The following is a 14,722-nucleotide window of genomic DNA, read 5'->3' on the forward strand; positions in this document are numbered from 1 at the left end:
CAGTGCTTGACTCACTTCAAAGGGTGACAACTCCACCCCCCAGCCACCAGGGCCTGACTCACTTCAAACTCCACACACCACGCACCAGGGCTTGACTCACTTCAAAGGGTGATAACTCCACACCCCAGCCACCAGGGCTTGACTCACTTCAAACTCCACACACCAGCCATCAGGGCTTGACTCACTTCAAAGGGTGATAACTTCACACCCAGCCGCCAGGGCTTGACTCACTTGAAAGGGTGGTAACTCCACACCCCAGCCACCAGGGCTTGACTCATTTCAAAGGGTGACAATTCCACACACCATCCCCCAGGGCTTGACTCACTTCAAACTACACACACCAGCCACCAGGGCTTGACTCACTTCAAAGGGTGATATCTCCACACCCACCCCCTAGGGCTTGACTCACTTCAAAGGCTGATACCTCCACACCCAGCCACCAGGGCTTGACTCACTTCAAAAGGTGATAACTCCACACCCAGCCACCAGGGCTTGACTCACTTCAAAGGGGGACAACTCCAGCCCCCAGCCACCAGGGCTTGACTCACTTCAAACTCCACACACCAGCCACCAGGGCTTGACTCACTTCAAAGGGTGATAACTCCACACCCCAGCCACCAGGGCTTGACTCACTTCAAACTCCACACACCAGCCATCAGGGCTTGACTGACTTCAAAGGGTGATAACTTCACACCCAGCTGCCAGGGCTTGACTCACTTGAAAGGGTGGTAACTCCACACCCCAGCCACCAGGGCTTGACTCACGTCAAAGGGTGACAATTCCACACAGCATCCCCAAGGGCTGGACTCACTTCAAACTACACACACGAGCCACCAGGGCTTGACTCACTTCAAAGGGTGATATCTCCACACCCACCCCCTAGGGCTTGACTCACTTCAAAGGCTAATACCTCCCATCCCAGCCACCAGGGCTTGACTCACTTCAAAAGGTGATAACTCCACACCCAGCCACCAGGGCTTGACTCACTTCAAAGGGGGACAACTGCAGCCCCCAGCCACCAGGGCTTGGCTCACTTGAAAGGGTGACAAATCCACCCCCCAGCCACCAGGGCTTGACTCACTTCAAAGGGTGACAATTCCACACACCAGCCCCCAGGGCTTGACTCACTTCAAACTACACACACCAGCCACCAGGGCTTGACTCACTTCAAAGGGTGATATCTCCACACCCAGCCCCTAGGGCTTGACTCACTTCAAAGGCTGATACCTCCACACCCAGCCACTAGGGCTTGACTCACTTCAAAAGGTGATAACTCCACACCCAGCCACCAGGGCTTGACTCACTTCAAAGGGTGATAACTCCACCCCCTAGCCACCAGGGTTTGACTCACTTCAAAGGGTGATAACTCCACACCCCAGCCACCAGGGCTTGACTCACTTCAAACTCACACACCAGCCATCAGGGCTTGACTCACTTCAAAGGGCGATAACTTCACACCCAGCCACCAGGGCTTGACTCACTTTAAAGGGTGATAACTCCACACCCCAGCAACAAGGGCTTGACTCACTTCAAACTCCACACACCAGTCACCAGGGCTTGACTCACTTCAAAGGGTGACAATTCCACACACCAGCCCCCAGTGCTTGACTCACTTCAAAGGGTGACAACTCCACCCCCCAGCCACCAGGGCTTGACTCACTTCAAACTCCACACACCAGCCACCAGGGCTTGACTCACTTCAAAGGGTGATAACTCCACACCCCAGCCACCAGGGCTTGACTAACGTCAAACTCCACACACCAGCCATCAGGGCTTGACTGACTTCAAAGGGTGATAACTTCACACCCAGCCACCAGGGCTTGACTCACTTGAAAGGGTGGTAACTCCACACCCCAACAACAAGGGCTTGACTCACTTCAAACTCTACACACCAGCCACCAGGGCTTGACTCACTTCAAACTCCACACACCAGTCACCAGGGCCTGACTCACTTCAAAGGGTGACAATTCCACCCCTCAGCCTCCAGGGCTTGACTCGCTTCAAACTACACACACCAGCCACCAGGGCTTGACTCACTTCAAAGGGTGATATCTCCACACCCAGCCCCTAGTGCTTGACTCACTTCAAAGGCTGATACCTCCACACCCAGCCACCAGGGCTTGACTCACTTCAAAAGGTGATAACTCCACACCCAGTCACCAGGGCTTGACTCACTTCAAAGGGTGATAACTCCACCCCGCAGCCCCCAGGGCTTGACTCACTTCAAAGGGTGATAACTCCAACCCAGCCACCAGGGCTTGACTTACTTCAAAGGGTGATAACTCCACACCCCAGCCACCAGGGCTTGACTCACTTCAAACTCCACACACCATCCATCAGGGCTTGACTCACTTCAAAGGGTGATAACTTCACACCCAGGCACCAGGGCTTGACTGACTTCAAAGGGTGATAACTCCAGACCCCAGCAACAAGGGATTGACTCACTTCAAACTCCACACACCAGCCACCAGGGCTTGACTCACTTCAAACTCCACACACCAGTCACCAGGGCTTGACTCACTTCAAAGGGTGACAATTCCACACACCAGCCCCCTGTGCTTGATTCACTTCAAAGGGTGACAACTCCACCCCCCAGCCACCAGGGCCTGACTCACTTCAAACTCCACACACCAGCCACCAGGGCTTGACTCACTTCAAAGTGTGATAACTCCACACCCCAGCCACCAGGGCTTGACTCACTTCAAACTCCACACACCAGCCATCAGTGCTTGACTCATTTCAAAGGGTGATAACTTCACACCCAGCCGCCAGGGCTTGACTCACTTGAAAGGGTGGTAACTCCACACCCCAGTCACCAGGGCTTGACTCACTTCAAAGGGTGACAATTCCACACACCAGCCCCCAGGGCTTGACTCACTTCAAACTACACACACCAGCCACCAGGGCTTGACTGACTTCAAAGGGTGATATCTCCACACCCAGCCCCTAGGGCTTGACTCACTTCAAAGGCTGATACCTCCACACCCAGCCACCAGGGCTTGACTCACTTCAAAAGGTGATAACTCCACACCCAGCCACCAGGGCTTGACTCACTTCAAAGGGTGATAACTCCACCCCCCAGCCACCAGGGCTTGACTCACTTCAAAGGGTGATAACTCCAACCCAGCCACCAGGGCTTGACTCACTTCAAAGGGTGATAACTCCACCCCCTAGCCACCAGGGTTTGACTCACTTCAAAGGGTGATAACTCCACACCCCAGCCACCAGGGCTTGACTCACTTCAAACTCCACACACCAGCCATCAGGGCTTGACTCACTTCAAAGGGTGATAACTTCACACCCAGCCACCAGGGCTTGACTCACTTCAAAGGGTGATAACTCCACACCCCACCAACTAGGGCTTGACTCACTTCAAACTCCACACAACAGACACGAGGGCTTGACTCACTTCAAACTCCACACACCAGTCACCAGGGCCTGACTCACTTCAAAGGGTGACAATTATACCCCTCAGCCACCAGGGCTTGACTCGCTTCAAACTACACACACCAGCCACCAGGGCTTGACTCACTGCAAAGGGTGATATCTCCACACCCAGCCCCTAGGGCTTGACTCACTTCAAAGGCTGATACCTCCACACCCAGCCACCAGGGCTTGACTCACTTCAAAAGGTGATAACTCCACACCCAGTCACCAGGGCTCGACTCACTTCAAAGGGTGATAACTCCACCCCCCAGCCACCAGGGCTTGACTCACTTCAAAGGGTGATAACTCCAACCCAGCCACCAGGGCTTGACTTACTTCAAAGGGTGATAACTCCACACCCCAGCCACCAGGGCTTGACTCACTTCAAACTCCACACACCATCCATCAGGGCTTGACTCACTTCAAAGGGTGATAACTTCACACCCAGCCACCAGGGCTTGACTCACTTCAAAGGGTGATAACTCCAGACCCCAGCAACAAGGGATTGACTCACTTCAAACTCCACACACCAGCCACCAGGGCTTGACTCACTTCAAACTCCACACACCAGTCACCAGGGCTTGACTCACTTCAAAGGGTGACAATTCCACACACCAGCCCCCAGTGCTTGACTCACTTCAAAGGGTGACAACTCCACCCCCCAGCCACCAGGGCCTGACTCACTTCAAACTCCACACACCAGTCATCAGGGCCTGACTCACTTCAAAGGGTGACAATTCCACCCCTCAGCCACCAGGGCTTGACTCGCTTCAAACTACACACACCAGCCACCAGGGCTTGACTCACTTCAAAGGGTGATATCTCCACACCCAGCCCCTAGGGCTTGACTCACTTCAAAGGCTGATACCTCCACACCCAGCCACCAGGGCTTGACTCACTTCAAAATGTGATAACTCCACACCCCGCCACCAGGGCTTGACTCACTTCAAAGGGTGATAACTCCACCCCCCAGCCACCAGGGCTTGACTCACTTCAAAGGGTGATAACTCCAACCCAGCCACCAGGGCTTGACTCACTTCAAAGGGTGATAACTCCACACCCAGCCGCCAGGGCTTGACTCACTTGAAAGAGTGGTAACTCCACACCCCAGCCACCAGGGCTTGACTCACTTCAAAGGGTGACAATTCCACACACCAGCCCCCAGTGCTTGACTCACTTCAAACTACACACACCAGCCACCAGGGCTTGACTCACTTCAAAGGGTGATATCTCCACACCCAGCCCCTAGGGCTTGACTCACTTCAAAGGCTGATACCTCCACACCCAGCCACCAGGGCTTGACTCACTTCAAAAGGTGATAACTCCACACCCAGCCACCAGGGCATGACTCACTTCAAAGGGTGATAACTCCACCCCCCAGCCACCAGGGCTTGACTCACTTCAAAGGGTGATAACTCCAACCCAGCCACCAGGGCTTGACTCACTTCAAAGGGTGATAACTCCACCCCCTAGCCACCAGGGTTTGACTCACTTCAAAGGGTGATAACTCCACACCCCAGCCACCAGGGCTTGACTCACTTCAAACTCCACACACCAGCCATCAGGGCTTGACTCACTTCAAAGGGTGATAACTTCACACCCAGCCACCAGGGCTTGACTCACTTCAAAGGGTGATAACTCCACACCCCACCAACAAGGGCTTGACTCACTTCAAACTCCACACAACAGACACGAGGGCTTGACTCACTTCAAACTCCACACACCAGTCACCAGGGCTTGACTCACTTCAAAGGGTGACAATTCCACACACCAGCCCCCAGTGCTTGACTCACTTCAAAGGGTGACAACTCCACCCCCCAGCCACCAGGGCTTGACTCACTTCAAAATCCACACACCAGCCACCAGGGCTTGACTCACTTCAAAGGGTGATAACTCCACACCCCAGCCAACAGGGCTCGACTAACTTCAAACTCCACACACCAGCCATCAGGGCTTGACTCACTTCAAAGGGTGATAACTTCACACCCAGCCACCAGGGCTTGACTCACTTGAAAGGGTGGTAACTCCACACCCCAACAACAAGGGCTTGACTCACTTCAAACTCTACACACCAGCCACCAGGGCTTGATTCACTTCAAACTCCACACACCAGTCACCAGGGCCTGACTCACTTCAAAGGGTGACAATTCCACCCCTCAGCCACCAGGGCTTGACTCGCTTCAAACTACACACAACAGCCACCAGGGCTTGACTCACTTCAAAGGGTGATATCTCCACACCCAGCCCCTACGGCTTGACTCACTTCAAAGGCTGATACCTCCACACCCAGCCACCAGGGCTTGACTCACTTCAAAAGGTGATAACTCCACACCCAGCCACCAGAGCTTGACTCACTTCAAAGGGTGATAACTCCATCCCCCAGCCACCAGGGCTTGACTCACTTCAAAGGGTGATAACTCCAACCCAGCCACCAGGGCTTGACTCACTTCAAAGGGTGATAACTCCACACCCCAGCCACCAGGGCTTGACTCACTTCAAAGGGTGATAACTCCAACCCAGCCACCAGGGCTTGACTCACTTCAAAGGGTGATAACTCCACACCCAGCCGCCAGGGCTTGACTCACTTGAAAGAGTGGTAACTCCACACCCCAGCCACCAGGGCTTGACTCACTTCAAAGGGTGACAATTCCACACACCAGCCCCCAGTGCTTGACTCACTTCAAACTACACACACCAGCCACCAGGGCTTGACTCACTTCAAAGGGTGATATCTCCACACCCAGCCCCTAGGGCTTGACTCACTTCAAAGGCTGATACCTCCACACCCAGCCACCAGGGCTTGACTCACTTCAAAAGGTGATAACTCCACACCCAGCCACCAGGGCATGACTCACTTCAAAGGGTGATAACTCCACCCCCCAGCCACCAGGGCTTGACTCACTTCAAAGGGTGATAACTCCAACCCAGCCACCAGGGCTTGACTCACTTCAAAGGGTGATAACTCCACCCCCTAGCCACCAGGGTTTGACTCACTTCAAAGGGTGATAACTCCACACCCCAGCCACCAGGGCTTGACTCACTTCAAACTCCACACACCAGCCATCAGGGCTTGACTCACTTCAAAGGGTGATAACTTCACACCCAGCCACCAGGGCTTGACTCACTTCAAAGGGTGATAACTCCACACCCCACCAACAAGGGCTTGACTCACTTCAAACTCCACACAACAGACACGAGGGCTTGACTCACTTCAAACTCCACACACCAGTCACCAGGGCTTGACTCACTTCAAAGGGTGACAATTCCACACACCAGCCCCCAGTGCTTGACTCACTTCAAAGGGTGACAACTCCACCCCCCAGCCACCAGGGCTTGACTCACTTCAAAATCCACACACCAGCCACCAGGGCTTGACTCACTTCAAAGGGTGATAACTCCACACCCCAGCCAACAGGGCTCGACTAACTTCAAACTCCACACACCAGCCATCAGGGCTTGACTCACTTCAAAGGGTGATAACTTCACACCCAGCCACCAGGGCTTGACTCACTTGAAAGGGTGGTAACTCCACACCCCAACAACAAGGGCTTGACTCACTTCAAACTCTACACACCAGCCACCAGGGCTTGATTCACTTCAAACTCCACACACCAGTCACCAGGGCCTGACTCACTTCAAAGGGTGGCAATTCCACCCCTCAGCCACCAGGGCTTGACTCACTTCAAAGGGTGATATCTCCACACCCAGCCCCTACGGCCTGACTCACTTCAAACTCCACACACCAGTCACCAGGGCCTGACTCACTTCAAAGGGTGACAATTCCACCCCTCAGCCACCAGGGCTTGACTCGCTTCAAACTACACACACCAGCCACCAGGGCTTGACTCACTTCAAAGGGTGATATCTCCACACCCAGCCCCTAGGGCTTGACTCACTTCAAAGGCTGATACCTCCACACCCAGCCACCAGGGCTTGACTCACTTCAAAATGTGATAACTCCACACCCCGCCACCAGGGCTTGACTCACTTCAAAGGGTGATAACTCCACCCCCCAGCCACCAGGGCTTGACTCACTTCAAAGGGTGATAACTCCAACCCAGCCACCAGGGCTTGACTCACTTCAAAGGGTGATAACTCCACACCCAGCCGCCAGGGCTTGACTCACTTGAAAGAGTGGTAACTCCACACCCCAGCCACCAGGGCTTGACTCACTTCAAAGGGTGACAATTCCACACACCAGCCCCCAGTGCTTGACTCACTTCAAACTACACACACCAGCCACCAGGGCTTGACTCACTTCAAAGGGTGATATCTCCACACCCAGCCCCTAGGGCTTGACTCACTTCAAAGGCTGATACCTCCACACCCAGCCACCAGGGCTTGACTCACTTCAAAAGGTGATAACTCCACACCCAGCCACCAGGGCATGACTCACTTCAAAGGGTGATAACTCCACCCCCCAGCCACCAGGGCTTGACTCACTTCAAAGGGTGATAACTCCAACCCAGCCACCAGGGCTTGACTCACTTCAAAGGGTGATAACTCCACCCCCTAGCCACCAGGGTTTGACTCACTTCAAAGGGTGATAACTCCACCCCCCAGCCACCAGGGCTTGACTCACTTCAAAGGGTGATAACTCCAACCCAGCCACCAGGGCTTGACTCACTTCAAAGGGTGATAACTCCACCCCCTAGCCACCAGGGTTTGACTCACTTCAAAGGGTGATAACTCCACACCCCAGCCACCAGGGCTTGACTCACTTCAAACTCCACACACCAGCCATCAGGGCTTGACTCACTTCAAAGGGTGATAACTTCACACCCAGCCACCAGGGCTTGACTCACTTCAAAGGGTGATAACTCCACACCCCACCAACAAGGGCTTGACTCACTTCAAACTCCACACAACAGACACCAGGGCTTGACTCACTTCAAACTCCACACACCAGCCATCAGGGCTTGACTCACTTCAAAGGGTGATAACTTCACACCCAGCCACCAGGGCTTGACTCACTTCAAAGGGTGATAACTCCACACTCCAGCAACAAGGGCTTGACTCACTTCAAACTCCACACACCAGTCACCAGGGCTTGACTCACTTCAAAGGGTGACAATTCCACACACCAGCCCCCAGTGCTTGACTCACTTCAAAGGGTGACAACTCCACCCCCCCAGCCACCAGGGCTTGACTCACTTCAAAATCCACACACCAGCCACCAGGGCTTGACTCACTTCAAAGGGTGATAACTCCACACCCCAGCCAACAGGGCTCGACTAACTTCAAACTCCACACACCAGCCATCAGGGCTTGACTCACTTCAAAGGGTGATAACTTCACACCCAGCCACCAGGGCTTGACTCACTTGAAAGGGTGGTAACTCCACACCCCAACAACAAGGGCTTGACTCACTTCAAACTCTACACACCAGCCACCAGGGCTTGATTCACTTCAAACTCCACACACCAGTCACCAGGGCCTGACTCACTTCAAAGGGTGACAATTCCACCCCTCAGCCACCAGGGCTTGACTCGCTTCAAACTACACACAACAGCCACCAGGGCTTGACTCACTTCAAAGGGTGATATCTCCACACCCAGCCCCTACGGCTTGACTCACTTCAAAGGCTGATACCTCCACACCCAGCCACCAGGGCTTGACTCACTTCAAAAGGTGATAACTCCACACCCAGCCACCAGGGCTTGACTCACTTCAAAGGGTGATAACTCCATCCCCCAGCCACCAGGGCTTGACTCACTTCAAAGGGTGATAACTCCAACCCAGCCACCAGGGCTTGACTCACTTCAAAGGGTGATAACTCCACACCCCAGCCACCAGGGCTTGACTCACTTCAAACTCCACACACCAGCCATCAGGGCTTGACTCACTTCAAAGAGTGATAACTTCACACCCAGCCACCAGGGCTTGACTGACTTCAAAGGGTGATAACTCCAGTCCCCAGCAACAAGGGATTGACTCACTTCAAACTCCACACACCAGCCACCAGGGCTTGAGTCACTTCAAACTCCACACACCAGTCACCAGGGCTTGACTCACTTCAAAGGGTGACAATTCCACACACCAGCCCCCAGTGCTTTACTCACTTCAAAGGGTGACAACTCCACCCCCCAGCCACCAGGGCCTGACTCACTTCAAACTCCACACACCAGCCACCAGGGCTTGACTCACTTCAAAGGGTGATAACTCCACACCCCAGCCACCAGGGCTTGACTCACTTCAAACTCCACACACCAGCCATCAGGGCTTGACTCACTTCAAAGGGTGATAACTTCACACCCAGCCGCCAGGGCTTGACTCACTTCAAAGGGTGATAACTCCACACCCAGCCGCCAGGGCTTGACTCACTTGAAAGAGTGGTAACTCCACACCCCAGCCACCAGGGCTTGACTCACTTCAAAGGGTGACAATTCCACACACCAGCCCCCAGGGCTTGACTCACTTCAAACTACACACACCAGCCACCAGGGCTTGACTCACTTCAAAGGGTGATATCTCCACACCCAGCCCCTAGGGCTTGACTCACTTCAAAGGCTGATACCTCCACACCCAGCCACCAGGGCTTGACTCACTTCAAAAGGTGATAACTCCACACCCAGCCACCAGGGCATGACTCACTTCAAAGGGTGATAACTTCACACCCAGCCACCAGGGCTTGACTGACTTCAAAGGGTGATAACTCCAGTCCCCAGCAACAAGGGATTGACTCACTTCAAACTCCACACACCAGCCACCAGGGCTTGACTCACTTCAAACTCCACACACCAGTCACCAGGGCTTGACTCACTTCAAAGGGTGACAATACCACACACCAGCCCCCAGTGCTTTACTCACTTCAAAGGGTGACAACTCCACCCCCCAGTCACCAGGGCCTGACTCACTTCAAACTCCACACACCAGCCACCAGGGCTTGACTCACTTCAAAGGGTGATAACTCCACACCCCAGCCACCAGGGCTTGACTCACTTCAAACTCCACACACCAGCCATCAGGGCTTGACTCACTTCAAAGGGTGATAACTTCACACCCAGCCGCCAGGGCTTGACTCACTTCAAAGGGTGATAACTCCACACCCAGCCGCCAGGGCTTGACTCACTTGAAAGAGTGGTAACTCCACACCCCAGCCACCAGGGCTTGACTCACTTCAAAGGGTGACAATTCCACACACCAGCCCCCAGTGCTTGACTCACTTCAAACTACACACACCAGCCACCAGGGCTTGACTCACTTCAAAGGGTGATATCTCCACACCCAGCCCCTAGGGCTTGACTCACTTCAAAGGCTGATACCTCCACACCCAGCCACCAGGGCTTGACTCACTTCAAAAGGTGATAACTCCACACCCAGCCACCAGGGCATGACTCACTTCAAAGGGTGATAACTCCACCCCCCAGCCACCAGGGCTTGACTCACTTCAAAGGGTGATAACTCCAACCCAGCCACCAGGGCTTGACTCACTTCAAAGGGTGATAACTCCACCCCCTAGCCACCAGGGTTTGACTCACTTCAAAGGGTGATAACTCCACACCCCAGCCACCAGGGCTTGACTCACTTCAAACTCCACACACCAGCCATCAGGGCTTGACTCACTTCAAAGGGTGATAACTTCACACCCAGCCACCAGGGCTTGACTCACTTCAAAGGGTGATAACTCCACACCCCACCAACAAGGGCTTGACTCACTTCAAACTCCACACAACAGACACGAGGGCTTGACTCACTTCAAACTCCACACACCAGCCATCAGGGCTTGACTCACTTCAAAGGGTGATAACTTCACACCCAGCCACCAGGGCTTGACTCACTTCAAAGGGTGATAACTCCACACTCCAGCAACAAGGGCTTGACTCACTTCAAACTCCACACACCAGTCACCAGGGCTTGACTCACTTCAAAGGGTGACAATTCCACACACCAGCCCCCAGTGCTTGACTCACTTCAAAGGGTGACAACTCCACCCCCCAGCCACCAGGGCTTGACTCACTTCAAAATCCACACACCAGCCACCAGGGCTTGACTCACTTCAAAGGGTGATAACTCCACACCCCAGCCAACAGGGCTCGACTAACTTCAAACTCCACACACCAGCCATCAGGGCTTGACTCACTTCAAAGGGTGATAACTTCACACCCAGCCACCAGGGCTTGACTCACTTGAAAGGGTGGTAACTCCACACCCCAACAACAAGGGCTTGACTCACTTCAAACTCTACATACCAGCCACCAGGGCTTGATTCACTTCAAACTCCACACACCAGTCACCAGGGCCTGACTCACTTCAAAGGGTGACAATTCCACCCCTCAGCCACCAGGGCTTGACTCGCTTCAAACTACACACAACAGCCACCAGGGCTTGACTCACTTCAAAGGGTGATATCTCCACACCCAGCCCCTACGGCTTGACTCACTTCAAAGGCTGATACCTCCACACCCAGCCACCAGGGCTTGACTCACTTCAAAAGGTGATAACTCCACACCCAGCCACCAGGGCTTGACTCACTTCAAAGGGTGATAACTCCATCCCCCAGCCACCAGGGCTTGACTCACTTCAAAGGGTGATAACTCCAACCCAGCCACCAGGGCTTGACTCACTTCAAAGGGTGATAACTCCACACCCCAGCCACCAGGGCTTGACTCACTTCAAACTCCACACACCAGCCATCAGGGCTTGACTCACTTCAAAGAGTGATAACTTCACACCCAGCCACCAGGGCTTGACTGACTTCAAAGGGTGATAACTCCAGTCCCCAGCAACAAGGGATTGACTCACTTCAAACTCCACACACCAGCCACCAGGGCTTGACTCACTTCAAACTCCACACACCAGTCACCAGGGCTTGACTCACTTCAAAGGGTGACAATTCCACACACCAGCCCCCAGTGCTTTACTCACTTCAAAGGGTGACAACTCCACCCCCCAGCCACCAGGGCCTGACTCACTTCAAACTCCACACACCAGTCACCAGGGCCTGACTCACTTCAAAGGGTGATAACTTCACACCCAGCCGCCAGGGCTTGACTCACTTGAAAGGGTGGTAACTCCACACCCCAGCCACCAGGGCTTGACTCACTTCAAAGGGTGACAATTCCACACACCAGCCCCCAGGGCTTGACTCACTTCAAAGGGTGATAACTCCACACCCCAGCCACCAGGGCTTGACTCACTTCAAACTCCACACACCAGCCATCAGGGCTTGACTCACTTCAAAGGGTGATAACTTCACACCCAGCCGCCAGGGCTTGACTCACTTGAAAGGGTGGTAACTCCACACCCCAGCCACCAGGGCTTGACTCACTTCAAAGGGTGACAATTCCACACACCAGCCCCCAGGGCTTGACTCACTTCAAACTACACACACCAGCCACCAGGGCTTGACTCACTTCAAAGGGTGATATCTCCACCCCCACCCCCTAGGGCTTGACTCACTTCAAAGGCTGATACCTCCACACCCAGCCACCAGGGCTTGACTCACTTCAAAAGGTGATAACTCCACACCCAGCCACCAGGGCTTGACTCCCTTCAAAGGGTGATAACTCCACCCCCTAGCCACCAGGGTTTGACTCACTTCAAAGGGTGATAACTCCACACCCCAGCCACCAGGGCTTGACTCACTTCAAACTCCACACACCAGCCATCAGGGCTTGACTCACTTCAAAGGGTGAGAACTTCACACCCAGCCACCAGGGCTTGACTCACTTCAAAGGGTGATAACTCCACACCCCAGCAACAAGGGCTTGACTCACTTCAAACTCCACACAACAGCCACAAGGGCTTGACTCACTTCAAACTCCACATACCAGTCACCAGGGCTTGACTCACTTCAAAGGGTGACAATTCCACACACCAGCCCCCAGTGCTTGACTCACTTCAAAGGGTGACAACTCCACCCCCCAGCCACCAGGGCTTGACTCACTTCAAACTCCACACACCAGCCACCAGGGCTTGACTCACTTCAAAGGGTGATAACTCCACACCCCAGCCACCAGGGCTTGACTAACTTCAAACTCCACACACCAGCCATCAGGGCTTGACTCACTTCAAAGGGTGATAACTTCACACCCAGCCACCAGGGCTTGACTCACTTGAAAGGGTGGTAACTCCACACCCCAACAACAAGGGCTTGACTCACTTCAAACTCTACACACCAGCCACCAGGGCTTGACTCACTTCAAACTCCACACACCAGTCACCAGGGCCTGACTCACTTCAAAGGGTGACAATTCCACCCCTCAGCCACCAGGGCTTGACTCGCTTCAAACTACACACACCAGCCACCAGGGCTTGACTCACTTCAAAGGGTGATATCTCCACACCCAGCCCCTAGGGCTTGACTCACTTCAAAGGCTGATACCTCCACACCCAGCCACCAGGGCTTGACTCACTTCAAAAGTTGATAACTCCACACCCAGCCACCAGGGCTTGACTCACGTCAAAGGGTGATAACTCCACCCCCCAGCCACCAGGGCTTGACTCACTTCAAAGGGTGATAACTCCAACCCAGCCACCAGGGCTTGACTCAATTCAAAGAGTGATAACTCCACACCCCAGCCACCAGGGCTTGACTCACTTCAAACTCCACACACCAGCCATCAGGGCTTGACTCACTTCAAAGGGTGATAACTTCACACCCAGACACCAGGGCTTGACTGACTTCAAACTCCACACACCAGTCACCAGGGCCTGACTCACTTCGAAGGGTGACAATTCCACCCCTCAGCCACCAGGGATTGACTCACTTCAAAGGGTGACAACTCCACCCCCCAGCCACCAGGGCTTGTCTCACTTCAAACTCCACACACCAGCCACCAGGGCTTGACTCACTTCAAAGGGTGATAACTCCACCCCCCAGCCACCAGGGCTTGACTCACTTCAAAGGGTGATAACTCCAACCCAGCCACCAGGGCTTGACTCACTTCAAAGGGTGATAACTCCACACCCAGCCGCCAGGGCTTGACTCACTTGAAAGAGTGGTAACTCCACACCCCAGCCACCAGGGCTTGACTCACTTCAAAGGGTGACAATTCCACCCACCAGCCCCCAGTGCTTGACTCACTTCAAACTACACACACCAGCCACCAGGGCTTGACTCACTTCAAAGGGTGATATCTCCACACCCAGCCCCTAGGGCTTGACTCACTTGAAAAGGTGATAACTCCATCCCCCAGCCACCAGGGCTTGACTCACTTCAACGGGTGATAACTCCACACCCCAGCCACCAGGGCTTGACTCACTTCAAACTCCACACACCAGCCATCAGGGCTTGACTCACTTCAAAGAGTGATAACTTCACACCCAGCCACCAGGGCTTGACTGACTTCAA

Source organism: Pleurodeles waltl, chromosome 3_1 (assembly GCF_031143425.1).
Source record: "Pleurodeles waltl isolate 20211129_DDA chromosome 3_1, aPleWal1.hap1.20221129, whole genome shotgun sequence".
In the NCBI taxonomy this organism is placed as follows: Eukaryota; Metazoa; Chordata; class Amphibia; order Caudata; family Salamandridae; genus Pleurodeles; species Pleurodeles waltl.